Consider the following 23,615-nt stretch of genomic DNA (forward strand, 5'->3'; position numbering starts at 1 on the left):
CTAGAAATAATTTTTAGGATTCCTGCTTCTTTGCCCGCATTTTTTTCTTCTTCACTTTCTAGAAGAAAAGTACCTCCACTGCTTTTTGCATTAGCACTTTCTGAGCCTAGGTACAGGACCTTTATTGGCTCCCACCCCCTCCCCCTTTTTGTTGTTTTGAGTCATATTCATGGCCATGTACGAATCTTTACAATGTCCATAGGATATAACATAACATTACATAATAAACATTTCTCCCAAATCATTAAAAGCAATTTCAAAGTGAGAGACGACATGTGTAGAGTTTAATCAAAGATGAATGCTCCTCTACAAGTAAGACTTTCATAGAGAGGGCAGGAGTTGCTGCATATTCTGAACTCGAACTGTCTTTAATTCACTCCCATATTAGGGTTTTATTTACCGGTGCATCGGTAAGTGCCTCGCCGCCTGTGATGATAATGCGCCGATCTTACAGTTCCTTCGAAGCATGTTCTTATCTGCCCGGTTCATCTTAACTCCTAACCATTCAGTAAGTACCAAGTGTATTTCTTACAATAATCATAGATCTATTCCCCTGAGATAAAATGTCCCCCTGTACGACCAGATCAGACACATGTTGAGAAGGAAGTCGTAAAGGACTGAGGAGCATCTGGGTGTACATTTTTCAGGTTTGTAACTTCATTAGAGGAGCTTGACGGTAAATTAATGATGACCATGAAACTTTCCTCACTCAGCACTTCCTCTCATCCCAAAGTGGGATATCTACTCCATGGATAGCCAAATCATATCAAACTGAAAACCCTCCACAGAGTAGATGAGGACTATGTAAGCAGAAACTAGACGAATTGTTCCTTTGTTCAGGTGACCACTGCTGCATTTCATCTGGGATAGTTAGGCGCCTCTTTAGGTGATCTCTCCTGATAGATGCAAGTGATTGAATAAGATTAACCACGTTTAATCAATATAGCAGATAAAGCGGAGGAAGGTCTAAAGCTATGTAAAAGCTTTGACATGATTCTCTCAGAGAGACCTACAAATAAGACAACAAAGCTGTCTGTTTCTACCTATTGTCAGGGGGGGGTTTCTCAAGGATTGAAGGGCAAAACCGAATCTGGTGTAATCCCTGCACAGTAGACTTGAGGAAGAAAGAAGAAGCCCTCCTGCTAAAGAAATCTCACTCCTTCGTCACAAAGAAGGCTTGTGAACTGAACTTTCCTTGCAGTGCCTTTATGTGAACACTAGAGAGAGAGCCTAGTGACGGAGCACAGATAATGACTGAACTCTAATCTTCTTATCCAAAGATGCTTCTTCAGTCCCATGGTAAGAACACTCCAGCATAGTTGTATAAGAGTATCCTTAAATCATGCTTTCTGGGCACTGAATATATTTGCTTTAGTAGTGGAGAATCATTCGCCAATGCCAGTTGTAAACACTGAAGGTCCAATCAAGTACCCCATCTTTAGCTTTTCTTTCTAATATGGAATCTCTTGTCCTAAATATCTGTGTTTGGTTAATGTCTCCCTGAGGCTGTGAGTTGTCTTTCATTCTTTGCAGGATATAGTAATTGGCTTTCAAACATGTGCCAGAGCTCATGAATTCGAATGCCGTCAAGTACTTGAAGAGTTCAAGGGCTCCCTTTTAGCTACTGAGCGGGTAAGAACCATGCAACTCTTTCTGTGTCATATTTTGAACTTTTCCCAGCAGCAGCGGTTCACATTTGCAAAAGTGTATTTTAAAATTAGATAAAAGTTTACAAGGAAAAAAACAAAAATATGTCTAAAGACTTATGCGGTGTACAATACTGAAAACAAAAATGTATCAAATAGATAGCCAGTTCAGTCTCCCGTGCCTGATGTGTACATAACATTTGTTGAAAAAATATTGAAATTTGTATAACATTTTTATTTTGAAGGCACCTATGATACCAAATGCAACAACCTCTTACATTCACCATTAATGACAAGTAATTAAACCTTCACTTCCTCCTTTGGATTACTCGTGACTTCAGAAGTGATAGAGCACAGACGGAAAGGCCGCTCTCCAAGACAACTCATATTTAGGAATGTGGGTGTTCAATACAAGACCGGGTCTAAGACCAGGTCCTGGACTCAAGGGTGGTGGGGTGCTCAGGACCAAACGTCAGGCATGGGTAAAGACTGGGCTCTGTATCCCCAGAATACAGAATACAGCTACATTGAGGAATGGGACAGGATGATAATATATTCTATAGCACACAGCTTACTGTGTTCAAAACTGATGCTGAAATAGTGACTGGTCCTGGCCAGGAGGCAACTGGTACTGACCCTGATGAGTTTTGTTACAGGATTACCAGTCCTCTCTTTTGGCAAAGTGGAGGGGCCTTCATAAGGTCGACGTGAACAACGCACCCTGACAAATGGCAGTGTATTGCAGTATGATTGCATTATACGGGCTGAGAGCATAGTTCTGATAGCATCCAATGCTATGTTGGCTAAAATAATGCTTCCAAGTTATTAAAATCAAATCGGAGTGCTCAGTCAGATCTCATTGGAAGCAAGCCTGCCTATAAGACCCGGCAATGAGATCTTAGATGGGACTAAGAGGGGCTGCAAGCAAGACAGGAAAAGTTGGGGTATAAGCTGCAGAGGGCTGCATTCTTTTCTGTAGGTTTTTTCCTCACCAGCAGAAACACTCGGTTTACTTGTGTACTTTCTTTCTGGTCTCCTCCTTTGACTTTGTGCACATGTTCATGTTTAACAGCGTGAACACTGTAATAATAATATATTATGTTTTCATTTATAGGTCTCGTAGCTGTATTTTTGTCATTTCATAGTGTTGCCACATGTCTTGAAGATACTATTTTTAATAAATTAATAACCCAGGCAAAAGTAAATATCACGTAGGCCCAGGGCTTTAAGTGGGCTGGGTCTTGCCGGTGCACCAGCTGTTCTAAAAAGCATGTGCGGGGACAACTCCCTATCAGGCTCAAGTCAAAGTCAAATATAACTTTATTCGATTTTTAGAAAGCAATCATAAAAGTATACATAAAAACAGTTCATTAAGATCTTTAAGAAACAATAGATTTTACAATTCATCTTTGGCGTACAAAAAAAATTCATCAATTGCAGGGGATTCAAAGTCCATAATATCATAAATTTTAAGGTGCATTTAGATAATCATACTTTTCCTACTGCGCATCACATATTTCAAATATAATGTTGTTGTTGCGACATACAGATGATTATCAAGACATTGAATGTTAAGCATGGCCACACGACATTGACGGTGGCCCATTTCTCTCAAGAATGGTAATAAAACATTACGTCTTATCACATCATAGAATTTACAAAAGAGAAAAACATGAATAGTACTCTGAGGTGAGATGTCATCACAGGGACAGGGAGGTAAGTCGTGCATCCAGTTATTTACTGTAGGGAAACTAACCAATCTATGGAAGGTACCAAATCTAGAGCAAGACAATAAAAATCTTTCGTAATTATCTAGCACATAGATTAAATAGGGCTGAATATTAAAAGTCGTTAATACCATTTGATGTTGCAGAACAGAAGGTTTTAAGACCTCAGTTGAGACTCTTAGAGAATCCAGGAAAGCTAAACCCTCCCTCTTCAAGTCTTTAGGCGAGATAGCTGAGATATTAGTAGGGTTTATAAAATAATCCACTTTTCCAATGCCATTAAAAAAATTACGGACATAGCTCAGCCACGGTATCCTCATGGCTCCCTCTAACTTTAAGATATCTGTCAGAATATCTCTATTAAGCTGTGTTGCTTCTTGTGTCCACAGCCTGTGCCATAATAGTACAGGGTCCAGCTTAATTAGGTCGGATATGAAAGCAAGACCCAATTCTGCATGACAATTGTAATTAGGGGTGCTCTTGGGAACAGCAGGGATAAACTTCAAGAAGGAGTTTTCCACCATCTGGATAGGCGTGGGGTCAGAAAAACCCCATACCCCGCTGCCATAAGTAGCACCAGCCACACATTTAGCTTTATAGATCTTAATTAGCTCCACAGGTGGTCTGGTGCCTAGTTTCTTTGAAAAGGTCTTAAGAGCGGCCGTCGATTGAATCATCGCAAGCTTTTTAGCTGACACAGCCTGCGACCACGACTCACTCTGAGTAAAGAGTATCCCGAGATAGGAAAACTGCTTGGTAGATTCAAGCTTCTGTCCTGCGATAAATATAGCCCTCTTAGGTTTACAGTGCCTGCCGCAATACATAGTAAAAGTTTTAGTTGTATTAACTTTTAAACCCAGCTCATTCATGAAGTGGAAAAAGCTATTTACCACACGCTGTAATCCCACTTGAGTATACGTGACAAAAGAACAGCGTCGTCAGCGTACAAAAGCGCTGGGATTGGGCGGCAGGCTACATATGGGGGGTCCAAACTATTATTGCACAGAGCTTTTTCCCATCCATTTATGTACAAGTTAAAAAGGAAAGGGGCCAGGACTCAGCCCTGTCTGACCCCACTCCTGATTGGAATTTTGTCGGTGCGTTCCCCCTTTAGGCCAAAGCGAACGTGGGCTGAAGCGTCACTATAAAAGCGTTTAAGATAATAAATAATATTTTCTTCAACCCCAAGTTTTCCCAGTAAGATCCATAGTTTGGAATGGATCACGCAGTCAAATGCGGCCGAGAGGTCAACGAAGGCCAAGAACAGGTTACCCTTCTTGGCCCTAGTATACTTCCCGACGAGCATTAGTAGGTGTAGACCCTGCTCCACTGTCCCTAAACCAGAGCGGAAGCCATACTGGAGATCAGATAAAATGGAATTTTCTTCTGCCCACACCAAAAGCCGGTCCAGAATTATTCGACCCGCTATTTTGGTAAAGGAATCTAAGAGGGAAATGGGCCTGTAACAACCGGGATCTTGTCTGTCCCCCTTTTTACAAATAGGGACTATTACAGATTCCACCCAGGTGGGCAGAATGTCTGAAACACAGCTAGCATTAAGCACCTGGACCAGGAGAGGGCCCCACAAAGAAGGGGTAGTCTTAAAAATATCTATGGGGACACCATCTGGGCCAGGGGTCTTACCACACTGGCTCACACACAGGGCTTTTTCAACTTCCTTCAGGGAAAACACAAATTTCTAGAGGTGAGATATTCAGAGGGAGATATCACAGATCCCACTTGTCCCTCACCCTCATACACTCTAGAAAAGTGCCTGATCCAATCAGATTCAGGAATTGCTATTTCCAATTTCGGACCAGCCTCTTCCCTAAGAAAGGGAGTTCTAATGAGTTTCCAGAAACCCGCACTATCATTCCTAGTAGAAGCAAGGTGCAGAGCTTCCCAGGCTTCCGTTCTCAACATATTCTTCCTATCTTTGATTGCTATTTTATATTCCTTCCTACCTCTACCAGCCTCCCCGACACACCTAGGTTTCTTACGCAATTCCTTCTTTAGGGCAGCATAAGCCCAGTACACTTAGAATCGAACCAACCTCCCTCCTGCTTATGGGTTTTAAATTGTCACATAAGGGAGATCTTAATTTCATTCGAAATTGTCGATAAGGAAGCAAGAAGCATTTCGGGGGGAGAATGTATCCTTAAGCAAGTCATTATTTTATGCAAGCATTTACCAACCACTAATTTAATTATTTCTGCCTGATTCACCATGGCCCATTTTAAACTGTATCCATTAACGCTACCAATAGCTAGATTCACGTCCACGCTGTCCCTTTCTTTATGATTAATCAGAGTAGACGTTGGTGGAAGCTGGATGGCCACACAGAGCGGAAAGTGGTCACTTAATGCAATGTCAGAGACAATTAAGGAGTAGATTCTACCACTGCATTTATTGGAAACAATAGCATAATCAATGGTTGTAGTACAACCCCTTCCATTAAATGTTGAGGATGGGACAGATGCAAGGTACAAAATTAATTTGCAAATCCTACGTCAAATTTAGCTAACAAGCTATTAAATTGTTCCCCCTAAGGAGGAGTGAGTAAAATGTAAATGACCTAGACCGTCTTCCTGTGTCATACCACACCTATTATCCTTCACCATACTACACAGAGTGCAATTAAAATCCCCAAACAAGAGTATCATCAATTTATGTCTGTAGATATTTTCCTGTAAAAACAGTGCTTTAGTCAATTTACTTAAAACAATAGGTACATCACCAGAAGGAATATTGTTATATAGGTTAACTAGAGCAATTGGAGTATCAAAAGCCAGGACATGTACTAAAAATTGAAAATAAATGTCTGTAATAGGCTCAATTACTCTTACAAGGTCCAATTTATTAGACAAATAAATACTCAGACCACCCTTTGCTCTTCCATGTAAAACGGCGACAGCTGGAGTGTGAAAGGTCCTAAAACCATTTAAATGGACCGGATCAAGACTCCAGGTTTCTTGAAAACAGAGCATATCTTGTGTCTGAATGAAATCCCACCAGATTGGATCAACGATTTTAGATCTAATACCGGCAATATTCCAAGAGGAAATTTTACACACCAATGGGACTACCGGGGGGACAGCCGAGACAGCAGGGGTGGAACCAGTTGGTAGAGAAGAGACCATATGGTCACCTCCCACTTCTGTTCCCCCATCTATAGTCACAGAACCCCCCGTATGTCCCAAAGCCCCAGACATAGTCGGGACTATACTAAACACTTTCCCCCCATTTGCCCTTACATTTTCCCTGTTACCAGAATAGGGGATAGGGTCAACTTTTACATCTAGATGAATGAGGGTAATGGTGCCTACCTGTAGTCAGTCGTTATGTTCTAAGCCACTAAGAGTGTCAAATGGATTAAATGTTGGGACGTCATATCTACTACCCGATAGTCCATCAACGTTTAAAGGTGGGCAGGGAGGAGCTAAACACCAAAGTTGGTCGAGGTGGACAGTAAAAATAACCGAGGGGAAGAATGTTAACAAAGTTTGAGTCAAGTATCCCAGTACAACCTCTCTCGATTAGAGTATGTACCAATTGTGGTGACCGGAATGACAGAATTACACAGTCACCCCTCACTGTTTTATCTGAGGTGCCCAGCCAGCTCACTCTTCTGGCCATCTTAAATTCTGAGAACAAGTTGTTTTTAAGCCCACACTTAATGGATAGAAAGTGAAGAGATGTATTCCTTAAAGTTGACCAATGTTTAAAGGCATTAGGGGGTAATGGAGGAACATTTGCTAACACCACAGTATATGGTGTCGCTTCTGGGGGCAAATTTAGAATAGGTAAGCTTATAGTGGCAGTTGCCTCAACTTTATCCTCAGCTCTTCTAGTTTGATTAGATGGTACTTTGAAGAATGCTGGGGTTGAGACAGTTAACCCAGGAGTATTAGTTCCAGTATCCCCCCTTGGTTTTTTATGCTCTAATCGTCCATTAACCTTGGAATTTTTGGTTTGATCCAAAATTTGGGTTACTGGGACCGGTAAAATAGTATTGGGATTTACATTCGAACAAATAACAGTAGGTTGGGGTAGAATAGAAACTGATTTGTCCTGGGATGGCTTCTGATTCATAACAAGCTGTCCCTCAATGTTGGTCAACCTTGTTTCAATATTCCTAACCTTTAAGCAAATTGGTTCTAGAAGCGTTATTAAAAGAGTCTCCATTCTTTCCCAAAAGGAGTCCTCTGCTATAGGGACCCTAACACTAGTTGATGGAAATACAATTTCTGGCTGGTTATTCACCTTATTTCCTCTTTTCCCATTAGGCTTTTCAACAACTTTTCTTTGTTTGTTGCTAGTGTTCCCTTTACCATTTTTTATAGATTGACCTTCCTTAATGATGTGCTTTGATTTACGTATTGCCTTCTGCCCTCCAGTCCTGACATACAGACTGTCACTGTTATTGGTTAAAATAGAGACAGAAATTGGGCTTAAAGGTGTGCCACATCCCACCATTTCTGGAGAATCCACATTCAAAGGAAGAGGATCGAGAATTACATTACTGGTGAATATTGTGGGGGTTACAGATAGCCTTGTTAAAGAGGGCAGGGGTTCAGTAAAAGCGGGGGCCACCCCAAGAGATATCTCATTAGTTGGTAAAGTGGGATGTACCCGAGGTAAAGCAACAAAAGATGGAGCTAACATCGAATCCTGAGAGTTAGTGGTAAACATCGAAATGTTTGTAGCAGGTAAGGGAGGAAGGGTACCAGCTGGGAGTGAAAAAAGCCTTTCTGTGCTTTCGATAGCAGAGGCAACCACACCGATAGTCTTCTATAGCATTCTGTCGATAGCTGTCAGATTAGGTAGAGGTGGATTAGAAACTACCCTTTGTTTTGCTATTGGAACAGGTTGAATAGGGATATTCTTCCTCATTGTTTAGCACTGAGTAAAAATAAAATATAGATAAAATGGTAAATGTATAAATATCCAAGACAAGATATCAATATAACCATACGCCAGAAAAATTAACACTTTAAAAAAAAAGTAAAAAGAGCACTTACAATGAGCTCATGATAAAACACAAATTAAACCCCAGTAGAGTGATTGCTTTTTAAACTAAAATGTAACTAATTACTATTTAGTGCCATATAACGTAAGAAGTATTAAGAACCTGTCGACAAAGTCAAAGAGGGGGGCCCAGCCCGGCCTCATCCGGCCCCTGACGGCCACAGACGGTCCTGCCCTTGTCCCGGGCTTCTCCCGGCGCGCTCCCGCGCGCGTCCCGCGGGACGAGGTTCCGAGGTGCCCTTTATGCGCCTCCTGGCGCCACGCGATGACGAATGCGGCGCCCTAGCTGCTAGCGGGGGAGCTGGGAGATGGAGTCCAGTGGAAGGGGCTCGGCGGAGCCAAGCCCGGCCAAGAGGGAGAGCGGAGCAAAGCCCTGCCCACAGGCGCTGCCAAACAAAGAAGGGGCTCGGCGGAGCCAATCCCGGCCAAAAGGAAATGAGCGGAGCAAAGCCCGGCCCGCAGGAAACAAGTCTGCCCAGCAAGTAAAGTTCCTATCAGGCTCTTTATTTGCTGACACCCTCCGGGCAGAAACCTCAGTTTTGTCTGACTCCTGTTTTCCCTGGAATGTCTGCTCTGATCCCACTGCTTGAAGAACTAATGTTCATTGCTGCTGTGAAGCGTGGCTCTTTTCCCAGTGCAGAACAGCAAGGCACTTTCTAATATAATGCAGAGTACAACATTACAGTGTTCACCACAAATGACATTAACTTTCATTGTCCTCTACTAGAGAAGGTTTCTACCCTTCATACGCTTGTATACTTTTACAGTCAAGGCAACTACTTACATGCTGTTGTTACACAAAAGGACATATTCCCCAGCCAGGACACTCCAAGGCCACGTTATGCTGTTCTCTGTTTTTTAATCTGTCAGTTTATATAGAGTAAACCCACCAGTGTTTCATCCCACATAGGCCCTTCGTCGCAGGCCAGGGTGTATTTCACAAAGCATGCTCCGAACAGTAACTTGCTACATTCCATTTTTTTTTCTTTCTGAGCATGATGAACTGGCAACTGTGGTAAAAGTGTATGCATGTGGTAATTCAGCATCATTCAAAGCTGGGAGAAGCATAGTGATATAGTGTTGGATATTTGCATAATGCACCCTGGCAGCTGGTGTTGTTGCAAATTGCTGGGGGCTTTGTTTCAATTATGTTGTGGCTAATCTTGGTAATTGTTTTCTGATTCTAACTCTTGTGGCCTTGCACGCCCCACACTGCAGTGGAACTGAAAATGCAAGCAATTAATTGTCCCTGGCCACCGCCCACCTGGGCAATCTGCAGGTAGGGCCTTTCAGTGCATAACGTGGCGCACACTGAAGCAGCCTCTCACTCCGTGTGCCGCCTGTTCAATAAAATGTGAACATCGGCAACTTTTTTAGAAAGTAAATGTGGGTGAAAAGATTGGCATGTGTATGGAAATGAGTGGCAAACCCTACGTAACCAAACTATAAACATTCTGGCAACAGTGGAAGTCATTTTACAATCGTTATCTGATCTGAAGAAACCTTCTACATATGTTTTTTTTCTTAAATGGGATTATACTGTAATTGCATGTACAGGTGATTTTCCTAAGATTACCTTTGTAGACGTGTGCTGCTTTCGTGGGCTGAGCTCGTCATGAGCATGGGGGCGCCCCCCACCCCAACCCCCAAGCATAGCAGGGGAATTTGCCCAGCTGTGAAGGGGCTATACTGCCGGCTCACACAGGCTACTTTCCTGTACCACCTCACACTCTGCACTGGTCCAACTCTCGCCTCCCCCATATGGGCCCCTGTTAATCGTACCTCCATCTCTCTCTGTCTCTTACTTTCTCTCACCCTTCTCTCTCGCTCTCTCACACTCTGTTCTTGCCTCTCTCATATGGTTCAATTCATGTCTTCCAGCACAGTTTCTTTCCTGGCCTTTTCAAAAAATTTCCATCCCTCAAACCCACGCTCTCCTCCTCTTCTTCAGGTGTATTCTGTGTACACATCTGCTCCCTCTTTATGCATCTGTGGCTTGCTCTCCCCTTCTTTCTCACACACTCTTTCTGCTCCTCTATCTCAAATTCAATCAACACTTCGTGCACAAACTACCTATTCCTGTGTATCCTCCTTTCTATCTATTCTGTGCAGCTCTCACCCCTTTCTATTCACCATGCCACATAATTCCACCACAGGAATACACCATACAATTCCATCCCACACAATTCCACAACTAACAATTCCAATACAACCCACATAATACATCTCAACACCACATACATCCACTACACTCCAAACCAAGACACATAGGTAAAAGAGTTTGTCATTTACAATGTCAATAGCTCTAACTCTCGCAAAACGAAGACATATTGTATTGCAAATGTTTGTTAAATTATCCAAGCCAATAACTGCGCAGGTCTCTGCTTATTGACTGAGGGGTATGACAGGGGTGATGAAGATGCTCAGTGGCTAACAAAAGCAAGGCAATGAAATGCTCAGACTAGATTAATAGTTTAAAAAAATGCCCCAGCACCAAAAAGACGGTGCCTACCTTAACCAATAGCTGTCGATCCAGAAACATGTCATATGATTCTCTAAGAATACGTCAGCCACAACAACAGTCCCAGCTCATTCTAGGTAACCTTTTCACACTGCACTGGTATTGCATGAATGTATGCAGAGATATTTCTATAATCTGAACATCAGAAATATTGGAGTGTCGATGGATGGGCCAGCCCATCAAATAATGTACTCCATTTGGACAGGGCAGTGTAGGCATGTACTCCACTGACCTGGCAGATATACTGCCCACCATATTGAGGGATTTCTGCCAGCCTGAAAATTCCATGCTAGTTTGTAGGACTGGAATCAATAACATCAAAAGTTGTGGTAAAATCCAGCTCGCACAACTGCAGGTCCGGGTTTGACTGTGAAGTGAACAGATTAGAAGCGTTTCATTGCTGCATTTCACCCTGATTCGAGAGCAGCTATTGCACAAGAGGCAATTCTTGTTGATTTGTCCTGCAGCTGGATAGTAATTTCTTTCTTTAAAAAAAATCTTTTGATTGAATTTTTAACAACGTTAAGATCACAATACTGTAGCACTGCATTGTCATCCACCCCATGCTCCCCTTGCACAACAACCCTTTTAGTTCCAGAATACCATGAAGTAGACCCAATTAAGTCAACTGCGACCAGTCCGGTAAACTATGGCGGGATCTATGCTCCAGACAACTGTGTGCTATCCCCCAAGAACTTCCTATGGGTTGTCTACTCTGATTTAAAAATTTGTAAAGCACACGAATGCCCTAAGGCGTATTGGCGCTACTCTGGGTATTTTTCTGCTGCTCTTTCCACTGTCCCCATAGTCTATCATACTCTTGTGAGCATCCTCTGGACCTGTACACTGCTTCCTTAACTAAAGAACAGTAATCCATACCTCTTAGCCGGTTTGAGATTGGGGAGGCCCCATGGATCCCCAATAGCCCGCTATGTGACGTTTAGCCAAAACACAACCTATCCCAGCCATCATTTTTTGCCCCCTTACCCATCCCATCCGTGGAATACTTCCATGATTCCCAATATGGGGTTGCGTTCTATCAGAAATCGACATACCATTTCTAGGTTGGAGAAAAGCAGGTTCAAATACACCTTAATCACCCGGAATTCCTATACCACATGCACAAGAGAACCTCTGGCCTGTCCCCAACTGAGACATTCAGGGCTGCTGTCACTCCCCATCCTCCACAGCCTGTCAGGGGTGTAATACATTCTAGGAAAGTATTTAACCTGGTCTAATCTAAAGCAAGGCAATATTTCCAATTCTCCAGTTCCCATTGTTTGCCTCAATCCATTTGTTATCATCCAAGGGCCGCAGATCTGATTCCTTTCTTTCCTGAAATTTGTTTAGCAGGTCTGGAATGTTTATCACCAGAGTTCTGTATAAGCAAGATCAGTCCTTCCTACCAGTAGCTGACATCATGAGTCAGATTTCTTATGGGTTGTACTCTGCGAGAGCTGTGTACATTGTGCCTGACCGCCAATTGGTAATTTTCATTATGCATCATTAATTAAAACTGTTACATACACATAGCATAAGTGAATAAATAGGATTGACTGTGTTAAATAGCAAGGTTAAAATGAAGGTTAAAAGGGCCTTATTTGACCAATTATGTCCATTTAGTGATTCTTTGGGTTAAAATCGAAAGAAAGCTGCTCTGTGCTCCATTTGTCCTTTCCCGTGCCGATGTTGTTTTGCCTGAAAGGGAATCTTGCATAGATTTGCATATAAATAAGTCTTGTGCGAAGTGCCGCAATGCAGAACAGGCTTATGAGATTAAGCAGTCCTTTGTTGTGTGTTGGCTGTATTGTAATGCTTATTGGAGTTGTGTAATGTGCTGGACTAGAATGGTTCTAACTTCAGTCTCTTCTCTGCAATATTGAGAAATTTTGTAAATCGACAGGTCAATTGCATGTTGACAGATATGAAACAAATCAGCACTGCCTGTCTGCAGGAACGGATCCCGTATAGATTAAAAAGAGGTAGCTAGAGTAGATGTTATTCTTGTACTTGGCTTTTCCAGTTGCAAATTATGTGCGCGAGATCTTCCGTTCCAAGGCTACATAGTTGACATATGTTGTCTCTGGGTTTCCTCTTCCATGGTGGAAGGTATGGTAAGATCGTCGTTATACCCATCCTCTATTGTAAACATTTATCTTTCAGATGGATATTGAATCCATAACTAAAATATTTTAGTAGTTTGGCTGCTACATAGTTGTTCTGATAGATACATCTGCCGTGTGGATTCCTCACCTTGTGAATATCCCCCTGCGTCAGCAACGTTCGGAAATGTTCTTCGTAGCACGCCGACGTGGACGACGTCACAGGAGTACGACCTCGCGCGTGACTCTGTCTGACATCACCGACTCCTTATCAGGCCCACGCCGGCGTGATGACGTCAGTTCCCTTTTTTCCGCGTCTTCGACGCTAACGGTTTTTGGGATCTTCTGCGATACTTTGTATTCTTCTACTATTACAGTGTTGCTGTTTTTCCTTTAATTCTTCTTCTTTCATCGAAGATGTCGTCGAGGAAGACAGGCTTCAAGCAATGTGGGTCTCGCGCTCGAATGATGTCGATCACCGATCCGCATGGCGACTGCTTGTGGTGTCTTGGGTCAGACCACGACGTTAAGAACTGTCGGTCTTGTTTCAAAATGAACCCTAAGGCACTACGAGAGCGTGAGGCAAAACTTCTTCTTGCAAAGATAAAAGGAAGAGAGACTGGGAGATCTTCGAGGTCGACGTCGAGACGCTCGAAGTCGAGGCAAAAATCTCGTTCGAAGTCGAGGTCGGCGTCGAGGTCAAGATCCAGAGCGAGGGCGAGGTCGAGGTCCAGGGAGAGATCGAGATCTGGATCCAAATCGGCTTCGGGTCACGCTTCGAGCTCCTCGAAGAGGAAGCACAAGAGGAGGAAGCACAGCTCTAGACATCATTCGGGGAAGGAGTCCTCGGATTCGAAGAAGAAGTCTCGTAAGCATCATAAGGACTTCGTTTCTCCTTCTCCTGCTCAGTCTCTCGGATGTTCCCCGGCTCCGGAACAAGAACCGGATCCGATGTCTCAACATTCTTCGGAGCATGAGGAAGAGGAGGAGGTAGTTCCTCAAACTCCAACTCAGATGGAAACTCCTGTGGATCAGGAAGGTCAGAATGAGCCTATGTCGGAGCGACCTCCTTCAGAACATCCGGTAGGTTCGTACCCTCCTTTTCCTGGTCCTGGACAGGACCCCTCGCATTTCCTTAATGCGATGTTTGGAGTTTACTCCAGGGCAATGTACCCCACTGGAGCACCTGTTGGTCCCATGGGTCCATTAGCTTACAACTTGGGCATTCCTCAGTCTTACGCCCCAGCTCCATTTGTGCCATGTATGCCGGCGCCTCTTACACCTTGGCTCGGTACGGCTCCACCGAGGTCTTCGACTCCGCATGCGGCTTCGCCGACTCCGGATCGACCTCGTAGTTTGGATCGAGGTACCACGCCAGTCCGTGAGTCTCGTCTTCCTGTTACCCCAGCTCCTCGTTCGACGTCGGAACCGGCTCCGTCGGAGTCGTTACCGGATCCGTCGACTTCGGTTCGTGTGGAGTGGTCGAGACGCAGGGCTCAGCGTCTTTTGGAAGAGAAGAGGGGTGAAGATGCTGATGTGGAAGAGGGTGAGCTTCTTGATCATGATGATTATTTTGAAGACCTACAGAATGCTAGTGGTCTGGAGCTCTCTCCTGAATGGGGTTTGCCTACAGTTTCTGATGCATCATCTAAGGACGTGGCACCCTACCATGTTGTTATTAGGAAGGCTGCAGATCTTCTCAACTTAACCTTGCCTACTGTTGAGTACAAACCCAACATCCTTACAGAGGTTTTGCACTCTCCTTCTTCCATTATTGAACCTACACTGCCGTTCACTGATGCCTTAACTGATCCGATAAAGGAGGTCTGGAAGAAACCATTGACTGCTCCTGCTGTTTCTAGGTCTGTTGCAAGACGCTACAGAGTGGCTCCTGGTGACCCTGAATTTATCTCTTCGCATCCTTCTCCGGAGAGTCTAGTAGTGCAGGCTGCATGTTCAAACAGATCTGCTGGTTCTTTTCCTCAGGTGCCAGCAGACAAAGACTCAAAAAAATTGGATCAGTCTGCAAAGAAGATTTTCTCTTCGGGCAGCATGGCCCTAAAATCCACTAATGCTACTTGCCTTTTGGGTGGATCACTGACATAACCTCGACAGACCGAATATCGACTGGACAAAATATCGATGACTAATTATCGACAACAAAATTATCGATTTACTATACTTACACAACAAACATCAAAAATATCGACTACACAATATCGACTACTAAAAACAACGACTACAACAATATCAACTCACAACATTATCGATTTCTAAAACACCGATTATTAAATATTTATATAACAACAGTCAAAATATCGATTACACAAACATAGATAGCAAATTTATCGATTGTAAAAAAATCGACATTAATAGATCCTAAAATAAATGACTTTATTATTTAATAATTAAGTCATACTGATCATAAAAAACCAGATTTAGTTAATATAAATAGATGACATATATTATTTATTTTCATAACATTTACAAACACACAATAAATACTAACATACATTTTATAATACATAAACAATGTTTCGACCTTCTACACATTTTTTACAACTAATTATATATATTCCTCCACTTTACAAATATCAAAATAACATTACCTAGAACATTACCTATACAAAATAAATCCTTACACATTCAATAAACGTTAATTGGCGTCACCCATATAAGGAAAACAATTAGCATAACAGAAAAAAAAATTCAAATCAACAAATAAAAACAGACTATCCATTTAAACAACCAATCCTATTTCTGAAACAATTAACCTAATACTATATAAATGAAATAATAAGTAACTAAAAACGCAGTATACATCTCCTAAGTAAAGGAAGACGAAACTCTGCTGGATTTCTGGAAGAAAACTGATGGACTTCAACAGAAAGAGACCTACACATATCTAAAGTAAGTACTACTACATTATTAGTCAGCGAAAATGTAACTCTCAAAGCTCACACCTATATTTTAAAGCAAAATACATCAAATATATCTTTTTTTTTTAGCACTCATCCTACAGATGAAAAAAAAAAACAGAAGACCTACACAACACCTGGACATCAAAAGTTACATATAAAAAAGTAAGTATATATTAGAAATGTAAAATCGAGAATTAATAGATAGGTAACTAAATCTAAACTAGCAAAAAACGTCGAACAAATTATCATAAATAGTAATAAAATATATCTACACATTTTCTCAACTTCCACAGGTACAAAAAGATATACACAGAAAATAACAGTTTGAAGAACATCAACAGCTGAAAATAACGACTTGAAAGCATCAAAACATTTACAGGTAAAATACAAATGTGTGAAACTGTATAATGTGATTAGAACATTTTTTTTCCTTAAAAAATATTTACATTCTCTTTTAATTACCTCCTAGCACTACAATACTATCATGACTGAAGGAGCTAAATTCATTTATTCACAAAAAGGGAAAATGCTTCTTTGTTACATGGGATATGTCTACACTCAAGAGAAACAAAAAGATTTGAAAGTGTTTTGGAAGTGTACGAAATATTATGCCAACAAATGTTATGGTAGAGCTATAACTCAGGAAACTACTGTTACTTATACTAAAGAACATAATCACCCACCCAATGTAACAGAAATAGAGATTAGACAAATGCTAGATTCCCTTAAAGAAGCTAGTACTAGCACTGACCAACCAACAACTGCTATTCTGAAACACCATTTAAGTGTACTTCCCCAACATGCTTCTAGCCAATTACCATCTATAGAATCCCTTAAAAGAACAGTAGCTAGACAAAAAAGAGCAACATGCACTACTCCTCCCACACCAAAAACTTTAGAAGAAGTCCAAATTCCACCTGAACTCTCTGTAACTCACAATAAAGAAAATGTTATACTCTATGACAACAAATCTAAAGATAAAAGAATTATACTGTTTGCCACAGCAAACAACATGACAAAACGTACCCAATGCCAAACTTGGATGATGGACGGTACTTTTTCTGTATGCCCCAAACCTTTTTATCAATTATACACCATCCATGGTCATTTCCAAAATGCAAATATTCCATTCCTTTATGCCCTTCTACCAAACAAACAGCAAACTACCTATCAAGAAATACTAACTGAAGTCAAGCAACATACTAACAACTATTTTCCACAAAAAATTATCATTGACTTTGAAAAAGCTATGATAAACAGCATCCTTAAAACATACCCACACACAGCAATACAAGGTTGCTATTACCACTTTAATCAATGTATCTGGCGACATCTACAAAAATCAACCTTGAGTATCCAATACGCCACTGATAGCACATTTGCTTATCAAATCAAAAAACTCATCGCCCTAGCCTATGTTCCACTAACAGATGTAACTGAGCACTATAACTTATTAATAGACAGCCCCTACTATAAAAGAAACGAAGATAAACTAAGCCCTATGCTTGACTACTTCGAAGACACATGGGTAGGAAGGCTACACAGATCAGGCCACAGAAGACAACCCAAATACCAAATAGCTTGGTGGAATGTCTACCTTAGCACACTAAATAAGGAAGCAAAAACAAACAATGCAGTTGAAGGATGGCACAATGCCTTCCAAGCAACTACAGGCCGAGGAACGCCTACCCTTCACAAATTAATACAATCCTTACAAAAAGAACAAAGTTACCAGGAGCTCCGAATGGAGCAATCAGTAACTTTGATTGGACCTAAACTCACCAAAGAAACTAAAAAAATGTATAACACACTCCAAAGTCAAGTTACCCTCTATCCAACTAGCAAAGGACTAGAATATCTATCAATGATTGCCAAAACTATTCTTTAAAACATTACATAACTATACACGTAAAACTAAACATATTTTTCCTAAAATTCTTCATTATAATATGTAACAAATTGCAATTAAATTATCAAATACATAATATTAACATATATAAAATGTATTTAGATAATGTATTTACAAAATGTTACATACAACGTAAGTAAAGCAAAATTAAAAACAGTTTTCCCACCCATTAAAAATCCAGAAAATACTTATATTTCTGATGCAGCTTCAAACGTAATCCAATTCCAAGCAATCCATAGGACACCATTCCAAAAACCCATACAATCCATGAAAGGCCAAAAAAAATGCAAAAATACAAGCAAATGCATAGCGACTCCTTTCCACTTCAGTAGACACCAGATACCATAGAAAACCCAAAAATCCGTAATGGCGAAAAATAAACGCTCCAAGAAAATGTAAAAACCCAAAAAATAGTGTGCAAAAATAAGAGTATATAATACTCGTTACACAGCTGTGATCAAAAAAGAAGGGAGTCCTCCAAAACAGCGAAACGCGACGATAACCTAGAAAAAATAAATAACATACCCACCCACATAAAAACACCCATACATATATAAAAACACATATTTATACATCAAACATATTATCTTAGTAACATTTAAACATATTACCTCACCTCACACACCTACAACAAAAACGCGGTAAAAATCCAATATCGTACACTCTACCTAACACCGAACACACAATCTTCTCTAATTAACTCTACCTACATAAACATAAACACAGCACACATACACTAGCAATAAGTTCAGAAACTTATAAAACACAATTAAAACAAACTTACCCTCTCTAACGCGAAGCAGCACCCAACCGCGATCTGTTGAAGCACCAAATACACCTAAGTAACATTACGCGGTAAAAAAGTAGTCCCTGTATACAGCTAAATGCTATTTAATTTCTATATTCCAACACTTTAAAAAATACACAGAGTATTATATTAAGTGTAAATATTTTTTTAAAGTGTATAAAATTATTTCATAAATATTCATAAGTTTGAAATAATTATTCAACTGTTATGTTATAGTTAAAAAATTAATTTTTGATTTATAAATACATTTAGTAAATAATGTTAATGTAAAAATAAATTGCATATATAAGTTTGTTACAAGAAATGTTTTTTTTAAATTTGCAAATATTATGTAAAACATTATGTATGTATATAATAAATGTTTTTGGTGTTTATGTATTTAAAAATGAATATTATAAATATGTTCAATATTCATAATAATTATTTCCAAAAATATAACATGACTTGGTAATAAACAAAAATGTTACAATTACAAAAAAATGTACATAATTTGCAATCACAATAAATTCAATGTGTATCTGAATAAATATTTTGTTATTAAATAAAAAGTACATATTACCAATTTGTTTCAGAAACTATTTAAATGTTAATATATGTAAAAGATAAAAAAATTATGTTAATATAATTTATGTGTTAAAAACATATACATGTACTTAATATTTTTGTTATGTTAATAAAAACATTGAATGAAAATTTTTGATTATAAATAAAAAATGAATCTCTACTTACAAATAAATTTTTATATGTGAATAAACAATTTTTCATTTATGGCATTTAACCCTGTCTATGTTTCCTTCTTTATTATTGTATATAAATATTATTTGCATATTAAATAATCTATTAAAAAATACCTTATACATTTAAATATGTTTAAAAATGTATTAATATTTAAAGTCCTACAATACCAATAATTGTTTTAATGTATATTAATTCAAATATTTTATATAAAATATATGAAAAAGTAACTAATTTAATAGACATTTAAATTGACCATATTTTTACCCTGTATCCCTCTAACCTAAAACCCTAAACTGACCCAAAGCCCTAAAAACACCCCTTTACCCACAAACTAAAAACTGACCCAGAACCCACAAAATACCCCTTTACCCACTAACTGAAAACTGACCCTGACCCCTAACAATAACCCTTTACCCACTAACTGAAAACTGACCCTGACCCCTAAAAATACCCCTTTACCCACTAACTGAAAACTGACCCTGACCCCTAAAAATACCCCTTTACCCAAAAACTGAAAACTGACCCTGACCTCTAAAAATACCCCTTTTCCCACAAACTGAAAACTAACCCTGCAACCAAAAAAATACCCTTTACCCAAATACTGAAAACTGACCCTTAACCCTAAAAATAGCCCTTTACCCACTAACTGAAAACTGACCCTGACCCCTACAAATACCCCTTTACCCACTAACTAAAAACTGACCCTGACCTCTAAAAATACCCCTTTACCCACAAACTGAAAACTAACCCTGCAACCAAAGAAAGACCCTTTACCCAAATACTGAAAACTGACCCTTAACCCTAAAAATAGCCCTTTACCCACTAACTGAAAACTGACCCTGACCCCTAAAAATACCCCTTTACCCACTAACTGAAAACTGACCCTGACCCCTACAAATACCCCTTTACCCACTAACTAAAAACTGACCCTGACCTCTAAAAATACCCCTTTACCCACAAACTGAAAACTAACCCTGCAACCAAAGAAAGACCCTTTACCCAAATACTGAAAACTGACCCTTAACCCTAAAAATAACCCTTTACCCACTAACTGAAAACTGACCCTAACCCCTAAAAATACCCCTTTACCCACTAACTGAAAACTGACACTGACCCCTACTAATACCCCTTTACCCACTAACTGAAAACTGACCCTAACCCCTAAAAATACCCCTTTACCCAAAAACTGAAAACTGACCCTGACCTCTAAAAATACCCCTTTACCCACAAACTGAAAACTGACCCTGCAACCAAAAAAATACCCTTTACCCACATACTGAAAACTGACCCTTAACCCTAAAAATACCCCTTTACCCACTAACTGAAAACTGACCCTGACCCCTAAAAATACCCCTTTACCCACTAACTGAAAACTGACCCTGACCCCTACAAATACCCCTTTACCCACTAACTGAAAACTGACCCTCACCCCTACAAATACCCCTTTACCCAAAAACTGAAAACTGACCCTGACCCCTAAAAACACCTTTATCCACAAACTGAAAACTGACTCTGAAAGAAAAAAATTACCCTTTACCCAAATACTGAAAACTGTCCCTGAACCCTACAAATACCCCTTTACCCACTAACTGAAAACTGACCCTGACCCCTAAAAATACCCCTTTACCCACTAAATGAAAACTGACCCTGACCCCTACAAATACACCTTTACCAAAAAACTGACAACTGACTCTGCACACAACATATACCCCTTAATAACCAAACAGAAAAGTAACCCAGAAGACTAAACCAACCTCTTTCCCCAAATACAAAATAATATATATATGAGAATATCTATAATTATATATATATATGTTATATATATCTTTATATATCTAATTATAAATATATTATATATATGTAATTAAATGTAATTAGACAATTATATTTCATATATATATATTTTATATTTAATTATTATAATATTAGTTATATCTATTTATATCTATATAATTAACATATTTTAAGTCTTTAACAATTATTTCATTATGAATACCAATTAATTAATTAACATATGTCATTACTTATAATTAATTAACTTCCCACCCTATACCCCTATTAACACACAACCCACTACATAACATAAAAATGTGATATGTAACATAATTTACTATAATAGCATTAATGTTAATAAATTTACAATTACATAAAATATAATTAACATATTTAATTTATTTTACAAATATTTAATTATTCATAACAATTAACTAATTAACATAATTAATTACTTACAATTAAATTATTTCCCACCCTATTCCCCTATAATCCCACAACCCACTACATATCCTAAAAAAGTTTGATTTTACATATTCAACAATAATTCCATTTATTTAAATAAATTAACAATTAAATTATATATAATTAACATATTTTAGATAAATAACAAGTATTTACTTATTCTTACCAATTAATTAATTAACAGATTTAATTACTTACTATTAAATTACTTCCCACCCTAATCCCCTATAATCCCACAACCAGCTACATGAAAAAAATTATTTAAATAAGCATAATTCTCAAATAAGCTATTAAAATAACATATTTACCAATTACATATTATATATTTAATTAAATAGTAATTTAACAATTAATTACATATTAATACTAATAATTATATTTACATATTTAATTAATTAATACCAATTAATATATTTACATATTTAATTAATTAATACCAATTAATATTTTTACATATTTAATTAATTAATACCAATTAATATATTTACATAATTAATTAATTAATACCAATTAATATATTTACATAATTAATTAATTATATTTAAAATACTTCCCACCCTATTCCCCTAAAAACCCACTACCCGCTCCTAGAAATTATTATAGTAATATAATTTTTTTTTAATTTATTAATTATTTTTAACATTAATTCTATATAAATAAATAAATAAAATTAATACATTTTAACACAAAATGCTATTATAAAACATTAAAACAATGTACATTGAACTATTACATATTATATATATACATATTAAAATTTGATATCATGAGAGTCGATATTGTGACAGTCGATAACACAACTTTCGATATTTTTAAACTAATAAACATATCGATATTTTTTACTGACGATATTACTTACTCGATATTTTTTATGTCGATATTTTTTACATACATAACAATCGATTAAAAAAAATTCGATATTACTTACCTCGATATTAATGCCATCTCGATATTCTCTAGTCGATATTATGTCCAGTCGAAATAAATGACTCGATATTAAGACTGTACACCCTTTTGGGTAGATATGTCCATGCATTGATGGATTCTGTGAAGCAATTATCATCTAAGCTTCCAGAGGAGGATAGAAAGAACTTTAATGAAGTGGTCCCTGATACTCAGGCTGCGGCACGCATGGTTATTCAGAGTGGCATGGACACAGTTCATTCTGTTGCCAGGATTATGGGCTCTACTGTTGCAACCAGGAGAGCCGCATGGCTAAAATCCTCTGATTATTCTCCAGATGTGCAATCCACGTTGCTAGACCTACCTTTTGATGGGACTGGTCTTTTTGGGAAAAAAGGCGGATGTCGCACTGGAAAGATTTAAAGATAGCCGGGCTACTGCAAGGTCTTTGGGTCTCCAGATGAGAGGATCGACAACTAGGAAGTTTAGAGGCTTCGGTAGATCTTCTTTTCATCCCTTCAGGCAGGGCCAACAGCAACAGCAGCAGAACCCTCTGTACAAGTCCTATAGAGGTAGACAGAAGGGTTGTGGACGTGGGCGTCAAGTCTCTTCCTCCTCCACTTCCTCCAATAATGCCCAACCCCCACCCGCATCAGCAAAGCAGCCCTAGATCCACCATTCTGGATCATGTGGGTCCGGTAGGGGGTTGGCTTACTCATTTTCTACGAGATTGGGAATCGGTTACATCAGATCTTTGGGTTCTCAATCTTGTAGAAAATGGGTATGCGCTTCCTTTTCAGGAGTTCCCTCCCAATTACCCACCTTGCCAAGGTTATTGTTCGGAGGACCACCTGCTTCTCCTGCAGGAAGAAGTCCTGGCTCTGTTCCGAAAGGGTGCAATATAGGTGGTTCCAGAGCAGGAGAGGGGTCAGGGATGCTACTCCCGGTATTTCCTGATACCCAAGAAGGATGGCAGGCTTCGACCAATCCTGGATCTCAGGATTTTGAACCTCTATCTCAAACAGGAGAAGTTCAAAATGCTCACCCTTGCTCAGGTTCTTCAAGCGCTGATGG

The 23,615-nt window shown here is 39.2% G+C and overlaps 1 long non-coding RNA gene across 1 annotated transcript in view; it reads left to right on the forward strand.

Moving 5' to 3' along the window:
- The first annotated feature begins 389 nt into the window (after nucleotides 1-389).
- The window catches only part of LOC144782919 (uncharacterized), a 53,311-nt gene continuing 30,085 nt past the window's right edge, over nucleotides 390-23,615 (forward strand). Inside the window, exons 1-2 of the long non-coding RNA XR_013601314.1 lie at nucleotides 390-508; nucleotides 1,534-1,632. This is a non-coding gene — a long non-coding RNA (uncharacterized LOC144782919). The remainder of the gene's footprint in view (nucleotides 509-1,533; nucleotides 1,633-23,615) is intronic.

Source organism: Lissotriton helveticus, chromosome 9, assembly GCF_964261635.1.
Source record: "Lissotriton helveticus chromosome 9, aLisHel1.1, whole genome shotgun sequence".
In the NCBI taxonomy this organism is placed as follows: domain Eukaryota; kingdom Metazoa; phylum Chordata; class Amphibia; order Caudata; family Salamandridae; genus Lissotriton; species Lissotriton helveticus.